At 45.0% G+C, this 21,810-nt stretch overlaps 1 protein-coding gene across 1 annotated transcript in view; it reads right to left on the bottom strand.

Annotated features, from left to right (window-relative positions):
* LOC126248060 (high affinity copper uptake protein 1-like) overlaps window positions 1-21,810 on the bottom strand; it is a 154,954-nt gene that overhangs the window by 68,391 nt on the left and 64,753 nt on the right. The window contains exon 2 of the mRNA XM_049948700.1: window positions 15,726-15,811. The gene's annotated coding sequence lies outside the window, so the exon portion shown is untranslated. The remainder of the gene's footprint in view (window positions 1-15,725; window positions 15,812-21,810) is intronic.

Below are 21,810 nucleotides of genomic sequence, written 5' to 3'. Positions count from 1 at the left end.
AGAATATATCAGACGTGTTTTCCTGTGGAGGAATCGGTTGACCTATGACCTTGCGATCAAATGTTTTCGGTTCCCATTGGAGAGGCACGTCCTTTCGTCTACTAATCGCACGGTTTTGCGGTGCGGTCGCAAAACACAGACACTAAACTTATTACAGTGAACAGAGACGTCAATGAATCAACGGACAGATCGTAAATCTGCGAAAATAAAGAAAGTAAAATTTTCACTTGAGGAGGGGGGTGGTTCGAACCAAGGACCTCTCATTTCGCAGTTGCACACTCTAACCACGGGACCACTGCGCCCATAAGCTAATACCGTCTTTGATGTTGCATATCTTGCACATGGACTACTCAGTTTGTATATTTTGCTTATTTTTTCATAGTTCCACACAACTACTTCCTGTTTTCTCGATTGATCTGTGTTCAGTTTTTCAAGGCCTATCCACTGTGTCAATTTATAACTAAATCTGAGGGTGGTGCGATGGGGAGGTTCCCTTGTGAGCACTATGGGACTTAACATCTATGGTCATCAGTCCCCTAGCACTACTTAAACCTAACTAACCTAAGGACATCACACAACACCCAGCCATCACGAGGCAGAAAATCCCTGACCCCGCCGGGAATCGAACCCGGGAACCCGGGCGCGGGAAGCGAGAACGCTACCGCACGACCACGAGCTGCGGGCTGGTATTTTTGATCTATCTCACCTGTGTTTCGTAACGTAACCAAAATCTTGCATTTATTTCAACGTGTGATTGTGGCTAGATGTTCCGTTTTTCGGGGACACGTTGTGACTTCGGAACAACTTGCCCCGATTCATTTGTACCATCAGTGGAATATAAATATCGTTATTTTTTCATTTGTAGTATAAGGGCGTTCAATATGGACATGTTTGCGCTGGACCGTTATTCCCTCCCATGTAAATTTTCCAGGTGACTGCTTCTGCACATTTCCCGCCTTTATTCAGTTGAGAGAACATCGATTGTGGTGTGTGCATCTAAAAAATGAAAGACAGATGGAAGACAGGTTTGCTGGTTCTCTAGACAAGAGAAGCACCTTAGTTGATTTTGTAAATTATAAGGATGATTTGGAATCTTATCACCGACATCGGTATTCGCGAGTGGAAATATCAGTTTCCACAGTTTTTTCGAGTTTTCACGTGAAGATCTTCGCAGGAGGGATAAGTTTCTAGTTACTCAGTGGTTACTGCACGCTTCACCTCCCTAAAATTTTGTGTTTCTAGAGAAATAAATTCCAATCTATATCTTCGGAATTACACTGTGCAAGCGATCTGTAGCGTACTTCTATGTGCTCGATATCGAGAAGTATCGCATAAATAGCATGATATTCTGGCAAAGCATGGGGAAAATACATATGTTCTTGTAATCTCAGAGTCTGGAGATGGGTGTAGAAAGCAAACAAGTACGCAAGCAGGTCGGGACCAGAAACAGTAACGCCTTTGTGCCGAGGGGAACTGACCCAGCCTTTGTACAACAGTTCGGAACGTGACCTAGGTCCACTGAGGGTGCACTGGTTACGCGTTGGGCCAGTATGTGTACGGGGGCAGATGACTAGTGACCGTCGGCTGTGGTGGAAGACCTATGACCTACTGACCTACTGACCTCGTGGGAAATATTTAGTGCTGCGAGGACTACAAACGATCCATGTGTTTATCCTATCTGTCTTCGTGGTATATGTACGACTGCCTGTTGATCACTAGCTATATGCAGGATGCAGAAGTAATGCTTTTGTTTTGTGTAGGATACGAATTGTGTGTTTACTACATGAACAAGATATGTGGTGATATATAGCCAGGTTGGAGATCGGTTTCACACTGAAATATTTAAGATTCTGTCGTCAGTGCCAGAACAGTGTGATTGAGGAACTGACTTCCCGAATTTCATGATCTGTAGACCACTTTTACCAGGTTTAACTGTTAGTGCAATATGGCGATATGTACAAAATAGTTTTGTCACTGGAAGTCTCGTCTGCAGAAAAAATGACGGACAGTGTTCCCACTCAAGCAGCAGCAGCAGCAGCAGCAGCAGGTTGGCAGGTAAATTCAGTAAGAGCCAATCAGAATGCTCCATTCATTCACAAGACATCCTTTGTGCTGGGACATAGGGGCCTCTAGAAACTGGTTCGAACAGGATGGGGGCAAGGTATCTACAGAAAGCTGTAAGAGTAACATGGTGTCTTCTTTGTTCAAGTGTTTAAAGACAAGTTGAAGCAGACCATCCATCTATGGTGGGATGCTGTCCCTCATCCGCCATTGTGGCATTAGGACATCTCCAGACCAGCAGCTGTAGGACACTGAACATACCAGTCATTTTTCCCTACTGTAAGACAGTGTTTCGAATCCTCTTCGCATAATTGTTCTGACTTTCCCTTCTGTGCTTAGATAGTTCTCTCTCGTTAGGACCATCAGGAAAAATGCATTTGGTGTTATTCTGGGTTATTTTTGTAAACAGGACAAGAATTTCCGTGCAGACAAGCTGAGACATCATGAAAGCTCCAACAACAACAAAAGCGACCGTTAACTATTTCTGCAACGCTTTATGATTTCCAAGAGAGAGACCTGGCTCTCATTTACGTAGACGTATAACGTCAGTATAAGACTGACAACCTTTTAGATGCGCCTGGTAGGGTGAGCTGCTAAGCAAACATCTTGGTCAGACCCAGACCTGCAGCTGTGAAAGCTATGCGTCAGCCACAGTGACTAGGTAAACACATGCATGGCCAGAGGCATCTCGCATGTGGGATGGACTGTCCCGTTAGGATCACTAGGAAGAATGCATCCGGTCATCAATCAAACTTGGAACTCTGTAGGGAACAGTTCACTGATACGTCATGGTCTAACTTCTTAGCAATAGTCCTCAAGCGTTTTTACATGCGATGAGTGTTTGTGCAGTGCATTATTTCCGCTGTTTAAGCGTTGTAAGCGTGTTTTCAGGGCATTATAGATGCATTATTTTGCCAATTTTACACGTAGTGAACGTGTATGTGCATCAGTGTACTGCATTATTTTGTGAACAGGTCTGTAGGCTGTGCAATGCATTATTTCGGCAGTTTACTATTAGTGAGTGTGTTTGCAGAGTGTTTTACAATTTACGAGTAGTTTGCGTGTCTGTACATCAGTGTTCTGCATTATTTTGGTAATTTATGGGTGGTTTACAGGTCTGTAGGCTATTTATTGTGACCCCGAGCACGTCAGGGCGAGTGTTTTGTATCGGCATAATAAACTATGTGAAATTCGTCCCTAAATGAATTGTTCCAACTTCCCACTGAAAATAAATAAAGTACACTCCTTCCTATCTCCAGCAGCTGGACACAGACTGGCCTTTTCCTGCTATTTTTCCCCAGACCACCATGGGACGACAGCGCCCTCTGGTAGCAGTACTTTGTACTAGGTCAGTTAGACTTCGAACCTCATGGTGAACACACTGGATGGAGCTACTGCCTATGACAACTCAAATTGTTTAAACAAACATGAATGCAAAATAAAGACTTACATCCATCCTATCTAGCAGCCCAGCAAAGGCTGAGTCGTTTTCCCGCCAATTCCGAGGAAGAGTGGTGGTTGGTTGACTTACATTAGTGGAAATGTCCCTATTGACCTATTTTTCCGCCAAAATTTCCCCACCATTTTCTTAGGTTAGTGGAGGTAGCCCTACTGACATATTTTCCTGCCAAAATTTGAAGTTCCCTCTATGACGTCATTGCGACATTGCCAAATCTGTCGCCACCATCTAGGATCCGACAACGTGAATGAATTTGGAAACAATGAAATGTGGGGCCATTCTCTCTTTGTCTTACTACTGACACGATGCAACTCGTCTCCCCGTGAATTCCAGACATGCGCTATGTGATTCAAATCAGGAGAGCGAGCAGGCCATGCCATGGGTGCAAGAAACATTAACCACCTTAACTCTACGAGGTCGAGCATTATCATCCACTAATACGAAGTCTGGGCCCACCGCACCTCGCAACAACTGCACAGGAAGCTCCCACGATACCTGATACCAGTGAAACCTTGCCGCTTCATAATTTCGTAACGAGGTGTTCGTGTGGTTAACATAATCCCTGCTTTCACCATTGGTGATCCTCCTTGATATTGGTATCTTTCCAGAATGTTTGGATCGCGAAATTGAGTTCCACGTTCCCTCCAGATGCCAATCCGTCGAGAATCACTCTCCAGACCAAATCGGGACTCATCTGTGAAAATAACATTGGCCCACTGTTCGACCGTACAGATAGCATGCCGACCACTCCACTCTAGACATTCCCTTCTGTGAAGACGCGTTAGAGATACATATACAGCAGGTCTCAGACAATAAATGCCACTCTGCCCGCAGCCTTCTGTACAGGGTTTGCCTCCATACAACACGTCCAGTGGATGCTACGGGGTCAGGTGCCAGGTGCCGTGCACTACTAAGGCGGTACCGTCGTGCCTTTACAACCAAATAACGGTCCTCTGACGTCACAAATGACCGGCCCTGCCCTGGTCTTCGGGGTACAGTTCCGGCCTCTATAAACTGTTGCCACATTCGAGAAGCACGATGATTCACATTAAGCCATCGGGCCACATCAGTTTGTGCATGCTTGCTTCCATTCTTGCTATAACCCTCAGCCGCAGAGTGTTTGGTAAGCGTCTTCTCTGTGCCATACTGCACTGCCTGTGACAGCGTACACAACAGTTGTGGATGAGGGACTACCCAGCAAACGCTACCCCGTTTGATAGATGGCCTCAAGTCATGGTTGTCCGTTGCCCGGAATGCCACCTTCCGCGCAGAACACGATCGTACGTACATCTGTTGACAGTTTGTAAGATTATATCGTGCATTAAACACATAACGGGGACCGAGCGGTCTAGGGCGCTGCAGTCATGGACTGTGCGGCTGATCTCAGCGGAGGTTCGAGTCCTCCCTCGGGCATGGGTGTGTGTGTTTGTCCTTAGGATAATTTAGGTTAAGTAGTGTGACACACACACACACACACACACACACACACACACACACACACACACACACACACACACACACACACACACACAGAGAGAGAGAGAGAGAGAGAGAGAGAGAGAGAGAGAGAGAGAGAGAGAACGGGGAAATAGCGGTTTGTTGATTTAATTTTGAACGCCAGTGTAACACATGTATTTAAAACATGCTGGACTGAAAGTGGTATACTACAAACATTACTTACTGGAAGAGTTCCCGCTGGAGGAGGAAACAGTGTGTCAATGTAGAATGTTCTATTCTCAGTTCTGGTGAGAAAGCACTTCCTCCCATCGCTGTGGTTGACATGAGGTCCGCCATGCCTGGATAGTCGACTTGACTGACCGCAATTTGTTGTTTGCCATATACCAACATTCGTTTTTCCATTGACGTGTGACTGTCAGACAGATGACGTGCTGGGGGACGACACAACGAATTACAACAATGTCTCTACACGCTTCTTTGGTTGCTTGTCAGCTACGTCGTCGTAATGTACACCGACGTTTCCTGGTACACAACAAAAAGGCCACCTCCTTGCCTCGGTTTCGAATCCGCTGTAAGGAAATATGGATGGTGTGTATAATTTTTTCTACTGGATACATTTGTTCTACCGCTTGTAGAGTATTGTGCGAGTCAGAGCAGATGAGAAACTTTGTACTGTGATGTCTTTTTACTTGCCCCAGTACCTCCAGGACTCCATACACCTCCGTATCATAATTTGTTCTTGGAAAATTTGCTACACAGCCGAGTGGCCGAGTGCATTCCCTTCCTTGGATCCTTCAGTATACATACAAATTTAAAACTGGAGAAAACAGACTTGGAAAAATCTAATCTGGAGTAAAAGATTTCTTGTCCTCTGGAAAGCTTAAAATCACTTTGGGTGTCCGAAGACGCCAAAGCGGCAGTTTGTACCGTCTCTGGCTGCTCATAAGGTCTGATGCATAGAGATCCGCGAGAAAATCTTTAGTGCGTGGCCGCTTCCCGAATATCCCCACAAAGTCTGGCTGGTCTGCCACACTCGCTGCCAATGACTGAGGCAATGCCAATATCTTCAAAGCCACATGGAGGCGCTGCCGTATTCTGAGTGATGGTTCGCCAGCCTCTGCACACAGACTCTGAACTGAGTTGGTCCGATAGGCTCTGATTGATATCCGAATACCCTCACGGTGGCCAGTGTACGAGGCACGTGCCGATTCATAAACCGTGCCGCCGTAACCTAGTCTGAATCTGACAAATGACCTATAAAACAGCAGGAGACTGGACCAGTCCGCACCCCACGCCTGAGGCATTTAAAAACCTTCTGTGATTTAATTCCCTCGGTTATGTCCTTCAGGTGCGGTAGCAGAGTTAATTTCTTATCAAATATTAGACCCAGAAAGCGCACATTCACCTTAAATTTTAAAATATTGCCCTCCATTGAGTTCTGGTCGATTAAAACGTCGACGTGAATTATTTACGATTTAAACGAGCAGTTTTCTGTCATCAGAACATAAAACCAGTTTCTTGGCTCATTTTCCCAGATTCTTGGTCAACTGCAACTTTATCGTTGTCGTTATGAGAAAGGTTGAAGATTAGGAAATCTAAGTCATCTACAAAAAAATGAGCTTTTGATAGGGCCTCTCACTGCAGAGGGGATGCCATTGATGGCTGTCGCAAACAGGTTCCACTGAGTACACTGCCTGGAAATTGGAAACTTGTGGTAAGGTCTTATGGGACCAAACTTCTGAGCTCATCGGTCCCTAAGCTTACGCACTACTCAACCTAACTTACTCTAAGGACAACACACACTCACCCATGCCCGAGAGAGGACTCGAACCTCCGACGGGGGAGGGGGCGGGGTGTCACTGACTGGGTAGGATTGTCTTTAGTGATGAATCCTGCTTCGAACTGAGCCCCAGTGTCCAGCGTAGATGTCTGCAGACGCCCCGGACAACGGTGGTATACCAACCTGACCGTCACCTGCCAGGAGTGATGGTCTGGGGTGGCATTTCTTTTCATAGTAGGACCCCTTTGGTTGTCATCCGCGGCACCCTTACAACACAATGGTACGTAGACGATATTGTATGCCCCGTTTTGTTGCCCTTCGTGGCAAGCCATCCTGGGTGTACATTTCAGCAAGATAATGCCGCCTGCGCACGGAGCTTCTCTTTCCTGTCTTCGTGCTTATCAAACCTTACCTTGGTCAGCAACGACGCCGCATCTGCCCCCAATTGAGAACGTTGGAGCATTTTGGGCAGGGCCCTCAAACTGTCTCGGGATTCTGACGACCTAACGCGCCAATTGGACAGAATTTGGCACGATGTCCCTCAGGAAGACATTCACCAACTCTATCAATCAGTGCCAAGGTGAATAACTGCTTACATAAGGGCTAGAGGTGGACCACCGCGTTACTGACTTGCTCAACTTATGAAGCTATTTCTCTTCAACAAATACTATATTTTTTCTTAAATTGTAATAATTTGTTTGTCTTACATGTACGTCACGTCTATCGATTTCCGCCATGTTAGGATAATTCCTTCGTTGAGTACCTTTTTTTCCTTAGTGTAGTTACCTCAGCACTGCTTGATGTAACTCGAGTACATTTCAACACCCTTAATTTACTTTTGTTAATGTTCATATTATAACCTCAAATCGAGGCACTACACATTTCGTTCAACTATTATTCAAAGTCATTTGTCGTTCCTGAGGTTTGCCGATGACTGAATTTTGTCAACTTTTTTTTTCTTCTCCAAGAAATTTTAATTCCGTTTCCAGATTCCTCCATTGCTTTCTTTATTGTTTGTTTAGTGTACAAACTGAATAACTTCGGGTATATAGTACAACCACGTCTCACTGCCTTCTTTATTACTGCTTTCCTTTCATGTAACCGTAGTCTCGTTTCTATATACGTAGTAGACAACCTTTCACACAGATTTGCCTTTCTTCTTCAATCTTCTAAGAGAAGTCGTAGGGCCAGTGTTGCTTGTGTGTTCCTACATTTCTTTTTAGTGGTTCATTTAAACGATTCTTTTATGAAAATTATGTGGAACAAGTCAATGAATACACGATTAGTGTCAACATATTTTTTTCATTCTTTTGTAAATAATTCGTGTCAGTATTTTGGGGTCCCGCAGCACATTGCCTTTTTTAGGTTAATTAACCGTTAGCACTTTTGAATGGAAAATAAGTTCAGGATTGTGTACACGAATCAGTAACATAAAACTGTGTGTATTTTCGAACTTTTGAAGAATGCATGCGACGTAATTAGATTTTATTAGGCCAGATTTTATTATGTATTACTGACAGATGAGCTTTATTTGCGTGCGTTTCATTACGGTCTGCTGTGTATTATTACGGATTTAAGCTACAGTTTGTCTTGCATTGTTAATAAAACTCGCCTAAAAATCAATGTTGATACCATCTGGCAACAAATGACGCACGCCGTTCAGCGAACCAACACGCTCCCAGAACCTGACACCTAAACGCTTGAGTTGAGACTGTGATAATTTGGGTCACTTAGCGCTGTTTTGTTTATTGCACTAATTAAGAGTTCAGCTGCAGTGTGCATTTACAGTATGAATGACGACCACGTTTCAGTGCATTTCTAATAAGTTTTAATCCTTGCTTTTAATTTCTATCCAGAAATCTAAAATCTATAAATGTGTAACCCAATCCATTTTATTTTTTAACGCCAACCGTAATGATTCGGTTCAGAGACATTTTACGCAAGTCAGAGCCTGCAACAGCGGGCAATAGTCAGTTCTGTGTAATTCGAGTGATAGGAAAAATCTAAAATCTCTACTCCCACTGGTCACTAGGTCAGTTTCTCTGTACTCACGCCACGAGTACGAGGTACTCTAAAATTGTTACGATGGGGAGAATTACCATTTGTAAATAGTGATTTTGTGTTATGCGAATGGAGGGACTAAAAGTTGACTGTGATGGAACTTTCAATGTGCTGGGTAGTGTCGATTATATTGGCCAAATAATAGTTCAAAACTGATGGTGCACATCATATGCAAGAGCTTAAATTATTGAATTAAATTTTATTAATCGTTACCTTGAAGTATTATATGTAAGTAAGGTAATAAATATGAAACAATATTAGACCATATTTGTGAATCGGGGCCACGTGGCTTCGACCGACCTTGTCCTCAGTTGACCACTTGACTTGTCACTCATACGACCACTGGAGGCTGGTCCCAACTGTGTGGCAAACCAGTTTTGGAAAAAAACCACGTCCCAACAAACGTGCCGTGTTCTACGTTGTGTGTGTTACGACAGCTTACAAGCGACATAGTACTGAGACTTGGCCTTTTTCGGACTGCCGCCGCTGAAACCCGAGGTCGGACAATTCACGGCTCGCAACCGCACAGCCGTGTCGAGCCGTGGTACTGTCAGTGGAACCTGGCAAGTTCACTTCACGAAGGTAGCCGCCAAACAGTTCAGTTCTCACCCCAGATGATGTATAATTTGACAGAGAGGAGCGCTTACGTCTACAGTTGTCACAGCCACGTAAGTCAGTCACATTGTGACCGCCGCCTATACTCTACGTCAAAGTGCAATGCCACAGGTGGCACCACTAGCAGTGGATGGTGTCGGGGAGACGCGGGAAACAATACAGTCGTTGCCGTAATGCGGAAAAGGAGCGATCTGACATGATCATTGGCTTTCTGGCCAAGGATAGAAGCATTATCGAAGAAGCTCAGTTTTTAAAACGTTCGCATTCCGCCGTGGTTACAGTGTACCGTGCATGGCAAAAAGGCGCTACCAAAGCTGGCGCCGAGGCAACTGCGGTGCGCTGCGGGTATACACTGAAGAGCCAAAGAAAGTGGTACACATGCTTAATATAGTGTAGGGCACCCGCGAGCACGCACAAGTGCCGCAACACGACGTGAAATTGACTCGACTAATGTCTGAAGAACTGGAGGGAATTGACACCATTAATATTGCAGGGCTGTGATAGATCCGTAAGAGTACGAGAGGGTGGAGATCTCTTCTAAACAGCACATTGCAAGGCATCCCAGATATGTTCATGCATAGGGAGCGGTCAGCGGAAATGTTTAAGCTCAGAAGAGTGTTCCTAGAGCCACTCTGTAGCAATTCTGGAAGTGTGTGGCGTTGCATTGTCTTGCTAGATTTGCCTAAGTCCGTCGGAATGCACAAAAAAAAAAAAAAAAAAAAATGGTCCAAATGGCTCTGAGCACTATGGGACTTAACATCTGTGGTCATCAGTCCCCTAGAACTTAGAACTACTTAAACCTAACTAACCTAAGGACATCACACACATCCATGCCCGAGGCAGGATTCGAACCTGCGACCGTAGCAGTCGCGTGGTTCCAGACTGTAGCGCCTAGAACCGCTCGGCCACGCCGGCCGGCTTTATATTTATAGTATTATATATAGGCAAGTCGTTGTTTAGTATTGTTAGCAAAACTCTCGAAAAGTTCTCGACCAATTTACTTCAAATTTTTACACGATACTCTTAACAAACACTGGGATGGATATATACAAAGCGGAAACGTTGTTAGCAAATGTACCGAAAAATTATTGACCGATTAGCTACATATTTTTTTAAACAACAGTGTATAGTTTTTTTTGTTAAAACCGACTGCAAGCTAGAAAATTTTGTGGTATACTGTGCTGTGAAAATATGCTGTTTCATTTTTTGTCCAGCGGTCAGTTTTAACGACATTATTAGGGCATTTAAACACTAGACATAATGAACTTCCCGAACATATTCCTTCTCTTTATACACTGAAGAACCAAAGAAACTGGTACACTTGCCTAATACTGTGAAGGGCCCCGCGAGCACGCAGTGCTGGAGGGAACTGACACCATGAATCCTGCAGTGCTATCCATAAATCCGTAAGAGTGCGAACAGCACGTTGCAAGGCATCCAAGATATGCCAATAATGTTCATGTCAGGGGAGTTTGGTGGCCAATGGAAGTGTCTAAACTCAGAAGAGTGTTCCAGGAGCCTGTCTGTAGCAATTCTGGACGTGTGGGGTGCCACACTGTCCTCCTGGAATTACCCAAGTCCGTCGGAGTGCACAATGGACACGAATGGATGCAGGTGATCAGAAAGGATGCTTACGAGCATGTCACCTGTCAGAGTCGTATCTAGACGTATCAGGGGTCCCGTATTACTCCAACTGCACACTCCCTACACAATTACAGAGCCTCCACCAGCTTGAACAGTCCCCTGCTGACATGCAGGGTCCATGGATTCATGAGGTTGTTTCCGTACCAATACACGTCCATCCACTTGATACAATTTGAAACGTGACTCGTTCGACCAAACATGTTTCCAGTCATCTACAGTCCAATGTCGGTGCTGACGGGCCCAGGCGGGGCGCAAAGCTTTGTGTCGTGCAGTCAAGGGTAGACGAGTGGGCCCGAACGCCCATATCGATGTTTCGTTGAATGTTTCGCACGCTGACACTTGTTGATGGCCCAGCAGTGAAATCTGCACCAATTTCCGGAAGGGTTGCACTTCCGTCATGTTGAAGGATTCTTTTCAGTCGTCGTTGGTTTCGTTCTTGCAGGATCTTTTTGCGGCTGCAGCCATGTCAGAGACTTTATGTTTTGCCGGATTCCTGATACTCAGGGTACACTCGTGAAATGGGCGTATGGGAAAATCCCCACTTCATTACTACCTCGGAGATGCTGTGTCCCATCGCTCGTGCGCCGATTACAAGACCACGTTTACACTCAAATCTTGATAACCTGATATTGTAGCAGCAGTAACCGATCGAACAACTGCGCCAGACACTTGTCATATAGGCGTTGCCGACCGCAGCGTCGTATTCTGCCTGTTTGCATATCACTGTATTTGAATATGTATGCCTATACCAGTTTCTTTGGCGCTTCAGTGCGTGTACGGGCGAAAACACGTAATTGTTGGGCAACTGACGACCCAGATGAACCAAGAGGATACCAATAGTGTCTCCGCAACGACCGTTCGGCGAACGTTGATGCATATGGGCCTCCGCTGCAGGCACCTCACTCGTGCACCCATGCTGTTCATTGGTGACGAAGGCAACTGACCGTTCACTGAGTGGCGAGAGGAGGCCTTTTCAGATGAATCACGTTTTATGCTCCATCGTGCAGATCGTCGGTAGGGTTGAGCCCAGTGGAGGGAGCGCTACCTTCTGGGGAACGCTTTCGTGGCATTCCCCGGGTGGTGTTATCAACTGGAAAGCATAATGGATCACCACAAGTATGCATCTATCCTTGGGGACCATGTACACCCCTACATGCAGTTTGTTTTTCCTGATCTCGTTGACACCTGCCCGCAGGACAATGCAACATGGCACACAGCTCGGTGTGTACGTGCATGGTCCGCAGAGCACAAGGGTGAGTATACCGTCCTCTCCCGGGCACCAAATTCCCCGGATTTAAACCCAATCGAGAACCTCTGAGATCACATCGATCGGTCTGTTCACGCCACGGATCAACTGAGAAATCTAGCACAGCTGGCGACGGCACTGAAGTCGCCATGGCTCCACATCCCGGAAGGCAACTTCCAGAAGCTCATTGGCTCTATTCCTGTGTCTCGCAGCCCTTAACGCTGCAAGAGGTGTTTAGAACCTTTTGACAGTTGGTCATATTAATGTGGCAGGACAGGGTGTTTAACATATTGCCATGTGTAAAGTAATATAAGATGGCAAAGACCCACCTCGAGTTAATGGCACTAACCACAAAATGCTGCGAAAATAGCGATTTGTACACCCTGGCTACAAAAAAGATTGCAGGGATAATGACAGAGAAAAGTTAATAGCAACTGGTGAATCCGTAAGAAGGGCCATGCGTCAAGTCTACAATAATTTTTAGTCAGATTCCGACGACAGAATTCTCAGAATATCCTAGGAAGTTCTGGTCAATAACCGGATTCAAACCTCCATTCCATCTCTCATGGATCATAGTGGTGTCTAAACTGGATATAGCAGAGAGAAATCGTAAACTTTAAATTCTAGATTTTTAAATATATTCACGCAAGAAGATACTACTGTGACCACGTCACAGACTCACAAATTAGATGTCGATGTCAGCACTTTCGGTAGTGGAAGAACAGTTGAGATGACTTAAAGCCACGAAGGCACCGAGGCAATGAAGGAGTTCAACTTATACACTGCTGGAAAAAAACAGCGTAGTGGCATATCCACTAAAACGCCATCTGTGTCTACCTTTTAATAGGGAATATTCACAGCCAGAAGGGTCAGTGGGGGGCAAAGAGGCAACCGTGCCACAGAGACACTCTTGCTTCCTGCAGCCAACGAAGCGAGTTTGAAAGGGATGAAATTGTGGCCTTCCGAGTGGAGGGATTGTAATCTCGTAGAATTACCACACACGTTGGACGTGCTGCGTCAGTTGTGCAACGATGCTGGTATCAGCGGTCACGCGAACATTCTCACACCCGTAGGCGAGGTTCTGGGCATCCACGCAGTACAGACGCCCATCGTACTGTAAGGGCAGCAGTGGCAGACCGTACAGGTACCACAGCACAGGATAGAGGGCTTGTGAGCCCACATGTGCCGACACCAACTGTTCAGAGTGGGGCTACGGGCACGTGCACCTCTAGCCCGCCTTCCAGTCGATGTGCACGGCTCGACTGTTGCCAGCAGAGGATCATTTGGCAGATGGAATGGCGGACCGTGGTCTTCAGCGATAAAAGCAGATCCTATCTGCCGTTTGCGCGTACGACGTAGACCTGGTCAGCGGTGTCTCAGAGTGCATTCGTCCGAGACACACTGGCCTCACCCCAGGGCTTGTGGTCTAGGGTACGATAAGCTACAACTCTCTTTCCCCTTTGATGTTTCCGGAAGGAACATTAACTAGCGTTCGATATGTGCAGAATGTTGTTAGACACGTTCTTTTATTCTTTTTGCAACAGGAATGCGACTACCGTTCCAGCAGGATAATGCTCGCCCACACACTGACCGTGAAACTGCGTGCTCTGCCAGACGTGCAGCAACTTCCCTGGCCAGCACGATCTCCAGACTTGTGTCCAGTAGAGCACGTGTGAGATGATGGAACGAGAAATGACTAGTGCACCTCGTCAGCCAACACGTTACAGAACTACATGAAAAGGTCGAGCAGGCGTGGCATAACGTATTCCAGGACAGTATTCGCCATTTTACGATCGACTGGATGCCAGAGTCAGCCCCTGCATTGCCATCCGCGGAGGCTACACCAGATACTAAGATGGGTGTTTCAGCACGGATCGATACCTGGTACCTCAGTACCGCTTGTCATATTGATCTGTAACTGCATCGTTTCATGTACTTCATATGTACTGTTGCAACAATAAATCTACAGTGAATTAGAAATCTCTAAAAGGGTGTACTAATTTTTGTTTCCGGCAGTGTACTACACTGAATACGCCGTGGAAAGCGCTCCTTTCTTAGCTCGTATTTCTCGAGAATCGCTTCCGCAGGGAGTAGTCCCGTGTGACTGTAAAAGAGTGCAAGCCACTCTTGTTTACAGAAAGGGTAACAGAATGGATGCACAACACTGCAGGCCAATGTCTCTAATGTCCGTCTGCTGCAGGGTCCTAGAACATATTCTTTTCCTCAAACATGATGACGTTTCTGGATAAAAACTGGTTTCTCTCAAAGAACCAGTAGGGATTCAGAAAAAAAACCACAAGTGTTAACCACGACTTTCTTTAGTCGTACGCGATGTCTTGCAAACGACAGATGCAGGTAGTAAAGTAAAGTTCCGCATTCTGACCCTGTACATGGAAGAGCTCTACCGGTAGTTGTCTGGTTTCTTGAGCTTGCAACAGCTACTAATCGGTCTAGTAGCTTCTCAGTTGGCCTTATGAGGCCGAGTGCACCCCGTATCAGTCCTTCCTCCCTCATAAAATGCGTGGCCGAAGCAGGAATTGAACCCGCCTCCCCTGCATGGCAGTCAGCCGCGCTCACCGCTTTTTTTTTTTTTTAATCTCATTGTGTTCGTTATTATTCGTTGCGGACGGCACCTGACGCCCGTTGAATTTCGTTATTGATCCATTCACTCAGTTTTTTTTTATTACAGAGGGCAGCTAACCCTCTGACCGAACACGCTGAGCTACCGTGCCGGCTACTCAGCTATGAAGAAATGCTGGCGAACAGATAGTTGGAGTTAGTTTCACGTTTCGTGGATGATTTGCACGATACATCAATGATGTAGAACAAGTCATTTTATATTCACATCGCAAGTTTTGTAAATATGACTACATGCTGAACATTCATAAGTTTTTTGTTTTTTATTATTAAATATTCAGATGTGGGTCAGTAATTTCTACCCACCACCATTTTCACATTGCAATTCTTCTGCGGAATAGGAGTTGTCAAGGAGAACCTTTTTCTGTTTGTTTTCAAATTTTACTTTGCTAGCTGACAAACAATTTATGTCACTGGGAAAGTGATAAAAAATTCGAGATGCAGCAATGTGCACCTTTTTTTTTTTTTTTTTTTTTTTTTTGAGCTAAAGACAACCTGAATGTGTAGTAATGAATGTCAATTTTCCTTCTGATATTTTAATTATGTAAATCATAGTTACTTTCTAACTGCAGTGGGTTATTTACAAGGCGGAATACCCAACTTCTTAAATAGATTTTTGCAAGATGGTCGCGAGTAAGCACTACATATTATTCTTACAGCACGTTTTTGAGCAATGAAGACGTTCTTTTTTAAAGATGAGTTACCTCAGAACGTTATTCCACATGACATTACTGAATGAAAATATACAAAGTATGTCAACTCACCGATTTCTCTCTCCCCAAAAAGCACTCCGTCTTCAGGCCACAAGTGGCCCATCGGGACCATCCGGCCGCCGTGTCATCCTCAAGATCTGCAATGTGGCTGAACTAAGTTGTTTTAGGACTTTCAAAAAGTGCTTTTTCCAGTTTAAATTCTCATCAATATTGACACCTAGGAATTTAGAAATTTCCACCCTATTTATTTCCTCGGCATGTGCTACACTTATCACTGGTATAGTACTCCTAGATTTGCAGAACTGAATATGCTGTCCCTCGTTAAAATTGAGGATGAGACCGTTCGCAGAAAACCAGTCAATCAAACTTTATCGCAAATGCGCAGACTACCTCGGCACGCTCCCCGCTGATAAAACTCCCACCTAGCGCCACCTATCACGTCCTCCACGCTCACTAATTTTCGATTCCCGCAGGAGGCCGAACGTGTATTCGCACTGAATGTTTGCTTTCATTGCCCATCGAGGCGAATCAGTTATGTAAATGCACGGTGTCTGTTTTTACAAACATCTCGCATTCATATAGTAAATATACGCGCCTCGACGGCAATTAATGGACATTCAGTGCAGATGCACTCTTCTTCCGACCTGTAGCGGGAATCTGCGTGAGGCTGCGAACAACGAGGGTAATGGACAGAGCACGCTACGAATATAGGGTGCGACAAGTTAGGAATTTGGGCTGGACGGAAAGCGTGCTCGGATAGCCGAAGCTGTTAAGGCGACGGCGCGCGTAAGGCGGGAAATCCGGCTTTGAGTCGCAGTCCGACACAAATCTTCACTCGTCACTATCGAATTTATTTCAATGCCCCAGTGCGGCAAATGTTGGAATTTCAATTTCGTCACACAATACATTGTGTTTTCATAATGACTTGTCAACTAAATTACACATGAAAAGAACAAAATTCAAAATTGTTTTACAGTATTACTATGTTTCGTTAACCGGTTTTTGGTTTTCAAGGCCATCATCAGACTAACTGATTATTGTCGTTGAAGAGAATACGCAGTAACTTCGAAAATGTACAAAACAGAGTAAAGTGCAAACGCATAGTGTCAGTGCAATAGTCACGTAACTGAAAATATTAAAAGCTCAACAGTAAATGAACAAACCCGAAAAACGTGCGTGAGGATGAGGCGGAAGAGGAAAAGAGCACAACACGCTTAACAAAGAATTACACTCATCACAGGAAGAAAGAAAGAAAGATTAAGGTTTAACGTCTCGTCGACATAGAGTTCATTAGAGATGGAGCACAAGCAGCTCGAATTGTTTCAAGAATGGGAGAGGAAAGCGGTAAAACTCGTTCAAAGGAACGATCCCAGCATCTGCGTGGAGCGATTGAGGGAAATCGAGAAAAACCTAAATCTGAATGGCCGGCCTCGGATATGAACCGTCATCCTCCCAAATACAAGTCCAGTGTGCTAACCGTGCCTCAGCTCGCTCTGTTAATCATCACAAGAGAAGTTGCACAAGTGGTAAAACAACCTAATAGTCTACACAGGCTACTCAAATTAAATTAACTATCAAAATGAAATAAAATGGATTTTTACAAGAGTATTAAAAAGTGACTTGGAAAGATATTACATATGGGAAAACCGAACAGAAAATACATAAAACTATGTACTAGTAGCATGAAGAATTACTGTTACTTTAGGGAAAAGGTACATATAATGAAACAGAATATATATTATTGATCAAAAGTCTCGCCGACAACCATTAGTGGACATTAACACAGGGTGCGTCCACCCTTCGGCTTTATGACTCAGCTGGGGACACTTTAAATAAGGTGTGTGGACGTCTGCGATGAAATGACAGCCCGGTCTTCCTCAAGAGCCGAAACCAGAGAGGGCAGTGGTGACCCAGTAGTTATCGGAGGACGGTATCTCGAACCCGTATGCGGCCATACAGTCTTTACTTCATTTCCGTAAATCGCTCCGTGCAAATGCCAGGGTGATTCCTTTGAAAGGGCACCGCCGATTTTCTTCCGGATCCATCCTTAATCAGAGTCTGAGCTCCATCTCTAATGATCTCGTTGCCGACGGGACACTAAACACTATCTACTCCTCCTCCTTCTCCTCCTTTAGCGGGACATCCTCCTCAAGCTTTACTTTTCCTGCACAGTAATTGTCGATGCCAGTATTACTTTTCGAATTTTGGACAGATCAATATTATCTCAGCTGCTTTTCTGAAAACTTTCTGATAATTTTATACACAGTATGTTATATTTCAAGTTAACATTTCTGAAAAGGAATTGCTTTATAAAATATTTTAGTTTCGATGTTACAATCGATAAGTACTAGTTCTTAATGTGCAGCTAAAATTATTTTTTGTTTTTTGGAAAAATGTGACATTATGAATTAATTGCACAGTTCAAATTTTTATTATTAATTACGCAAGCCAATACTGTTTACTATGTTTATTTCTGGATTGATTTATGAAATAATAATGGAAATTAATAATGTAACGAAAACTAGGAGGAATTCATTGCTTTTGAATATTATTTCCGCGGAGTGAGACAGTCGTAAGCTTGCCTCTGGTGTGATCGGCCGTATTTCTGTATAATAGGTGTGAACAATGTAATTTCAGCTTCGTTAATGCGAAATATCAAAATACTGTATGATATACTGAAATGTGAGAAAATATAGTTCCGTAAAAAAAAAAAAAAATCTGCAAGAACAATCTTGCAATTTATTTAGGCAAGAAGAACTGAAGCCATCACAACATTACAAGCTAAGTAAACTTGAAAGTTTGTTCTAATCTTCGCTCCTTTCAAATCTCCATTAAAGACTTTGCTTATTAATTACTTGGACTGGGCATTGTTCAATGTGGACAAAAGATGGAAGAAGGAAAGAAGGGGGAGATTACACGCTGCTGCTGCAGATAGTGATGTGGGACGCTGGGTTGTCTTTTGTAATCAGTACTTACTGTTGTAAAATGAGTTCATATCGTTCCCCATTGAGTATTTCGTTAACCGCAGTAAGACACCCCCCCCCCCCCACACACACACACACACCATACAGCACCCTCCGTCCTTCACTGTTGGCACTTACACAAACCCTTCCACCGGAATGCCACAGGCTACACTCGTTTCAGTCACGCACTGTCGCTCTTTCCACCACCTCAAGCATCCCGTAACACTGACTAGAGGAGCTGTTTTACTATTCTACATCATTCTTTTTAACGCCCTGTGCTAACTGGACGGCTGGTAGCACTTTGGACTTTGGAACTCACGAGTTCCGCTCATTTAATGCGATTTCTTTTACAATCTCTCTCTGCAATGCCCCTCAGTACACGGTCTGCCCGGTTTTATGTCAGCTGTGATTGTTGCTTCGCGTTTCCACTTCACCGACAACCGACTTGGGCAGCTTTAGAAGAGTTTAAATGCCCCTGATGGATCTGTTAGCCAGGTGACACCCAATGACTCGTCGCTGAGCTCTCCTGGCCGACTCACTGACAACACACTACTCCGCACTGGCGGGTTTGCGTCTCGTCACAATGCCGCATTACGTACGGGCGTCCACATACTTTTGCTCATATAGTGTACGGAATATACTGACTACCACAATGAAATAAAAAATATTGGAAAATTGAGGAACACAATGGAACAAACAGCGTGGGGAAGATTTGAAAAAATTTAAGGCCAAATCGTAGTTTTAAAAAAGGGAAGTATTAAGATGTTTTTTGTAATTTAATTTTAAATGAGCATTGTGGGCCAGATTAATTATGAAATTATTGTACCGAGCACCGACGGAAGGAGCGATTAACTTAGACTGCACGGTAAAAATTTGAAGCACCCGGAAGGAGAGGAAGAAACGAAACTTCGCGTCGAAAAGGGTATACTATGTTATTTCAGTGATTACAAACACGCGTCGCATTTACCGGGAACTCGGCTGTACGGCTGTATGGCGTTTCACTCCATTTGGCACGATGACATGCACTGATTCGGTGGGAAGTGTGCCTCTCCGGAGGCAAGCTGGCCCGAAACTGTTGTGACTGGTCCTTAACATCCAGGATACTGGCATAGGGGCGAAGTTAACGTCCGAGCTGGTCCCGCTCGTCTTCTATCGGGCACCGGTCTGGGGAATTTGCTGGCCACGGGAGTACCTGCACATCATACAAACAGTTCACAGACATACGTGCTACGTGCGGATGGCATCGTTCTGTCGAAAAAATGGCACCACGATACAGTCACACGAGAGGTAAAACTTGAGGATGAAGGAATATCCGTGACGTACCGTTGTGTCTTCAGAGTTCCCTCTGTCACTACCGGCCGTGACCTGAAATCGTATCCGACGGTTCTCTACAGGATTAACAACGCTGTTCCTCTCCAGAACATTAGAAGAATGGGACCTCTCCCCCAGATGGCCGCCATATTCGCAGACGGTGACGAGAGTCGTGCAGAACAGCAACTCGTAGCTGAGCACAATGCGATGCCGTTCGTCAGCAGTCCGCGCTTCCCAGTCGCCCAACCACTGCACGACAAACCGTCTCGTCTCCAGCCAATAGCGCGGGATAACACTAAATGTTGCACGGCGGCCACTGCTTTTGGATGACAGGCGCCGTTGTGAAGGGATTACGATGTGCTCGATGCACAATACGGCGATCCTCCCTCGGGGTGATCTGATGTGGTCGACTGAAACCTTCGCAACGAATGCCCCACAAATCTCGATATTGCACGATTCGAACAGCCGGCCGAATGGAGACCCACAATGAGTCCCCTTTCAAGCACTGTCAAGTGCTGATAACGCTGTCTCAGCGAGTACGTGTCCTTCATACAGACACTGTTCACGCCCCTCGTACACGCTACAAGGCCTGGTAACAACACGGAACACTAACACCGCTAAATATACTCTGGGGACTGTTCTACCATCCGCTGATGGCGTGTACGTGTACAATGTTACGTTGACATGCGACCAGGTCTTCTGAGTGCTTCAGTTTCTTTTTCACACAGTTTATACCCCGTTTTTTCTGGGTTGACATGACTGCGATTTGGTACAAGTAGACATTCCATTGAAACATCTTCGTGCCAAGCACAGCTACAACATTGTCACTTGCTTCCCATAATTATCACTTCTCGATATTTTCTCAGAAACTGCATTAAAGAATGAGAATGTGTGTGTGTGTGTGTGTGTGTGTGTGTGTGTGTTCTGCTTTCACTGTCAGTTCAGAGCCACGAAATCGATTCAATGCAACAACTGAACGATTTGTCGCAGAGGATAAGGTACTGCTCTCGCATTACAGAGGAGAGGGGTTCGAATCTCGTCCAGCCAAACTGATTTAGTTTCCTGTGGTTTTCATAAATCTTTTACAGTAAATGCTGGTATTATTCTTTCGAAAAGGGCACGGCCAATTTCCTCCTACATAGTTATCCAGTGCCTTGCGCCCCATCTCTAATTAGTTTATCGTCGACGGGACGTTAAACTATAATGCAAATTTTTTTCTTTCAATGTATAAATGCACAAACAACATGAGAGTTACGCACATGACTGGATAAAGTATTTTCGGCTGTAATGACTGTTCTCACGACTCAAAATGACTATACAACGAAAAACGTGATGTTTTTCGTAATCCTTTTGAATTAGTCAGTTCATTACTGAAGAAAGAATGGTTTAACGTCCTGTCGACGTTGAGGTCATTGAAGACGATCGAACTCGTATTGGGGATGGAAGTCGTACGTGTCTTTTTCAGATGAACCATAGCGTAATTCTCCTGAGGCGACGTGGCGAAACGGCGGACGACAGACGGCAGCACTGGCAGCCCGCATCTCGTGGTCGTGCGGTAGCGTTCTCGCTTCCCACGCCCGGTTCCCGGGTTCGATTCCCGGCGGGGTCAGGGATTTTCTCTGCCTCGTGATGGCTGGGTGTTGTGTGCTGTCCTTAGGTTAGTTAGATTTAAGTAGTTCTAAGTTCTAGGGGACTGATGACCATAGATGTTAAGTCCCATAGTGCTCAGAGCCATTTTAGCACTGGCAGTGGAGTGTGTACAAAGCGTGTAGGGGACGCAGCTAACACTACAGTCGTCGTAGCATTGCGGAACCGGCGCGATTTATCTGACAGCCAAAAGGGCACAATCAATGGCATTCGAG

The sequence above is a fragment of the Schistocerca nitens genome, chromosome 3 (genome assembly GCF_023898315.1).
Source record: "Schistocerca nitens isolate TAMUIC-IGC-003100 chromosome 3, iqSchNite1.1, whole genome shotgun sequence".
Lineage (NCBI taxonomy): Eukaryota > Metazoa > Arthropoda > Insecta > Orthoptera > Acrididae > Schistocerca > Schistocerca nitens.
Note: the sequence above shows the minus strand (reverse complement) of the source record. Positions and strands in the feature narration are given on the sequence as shown.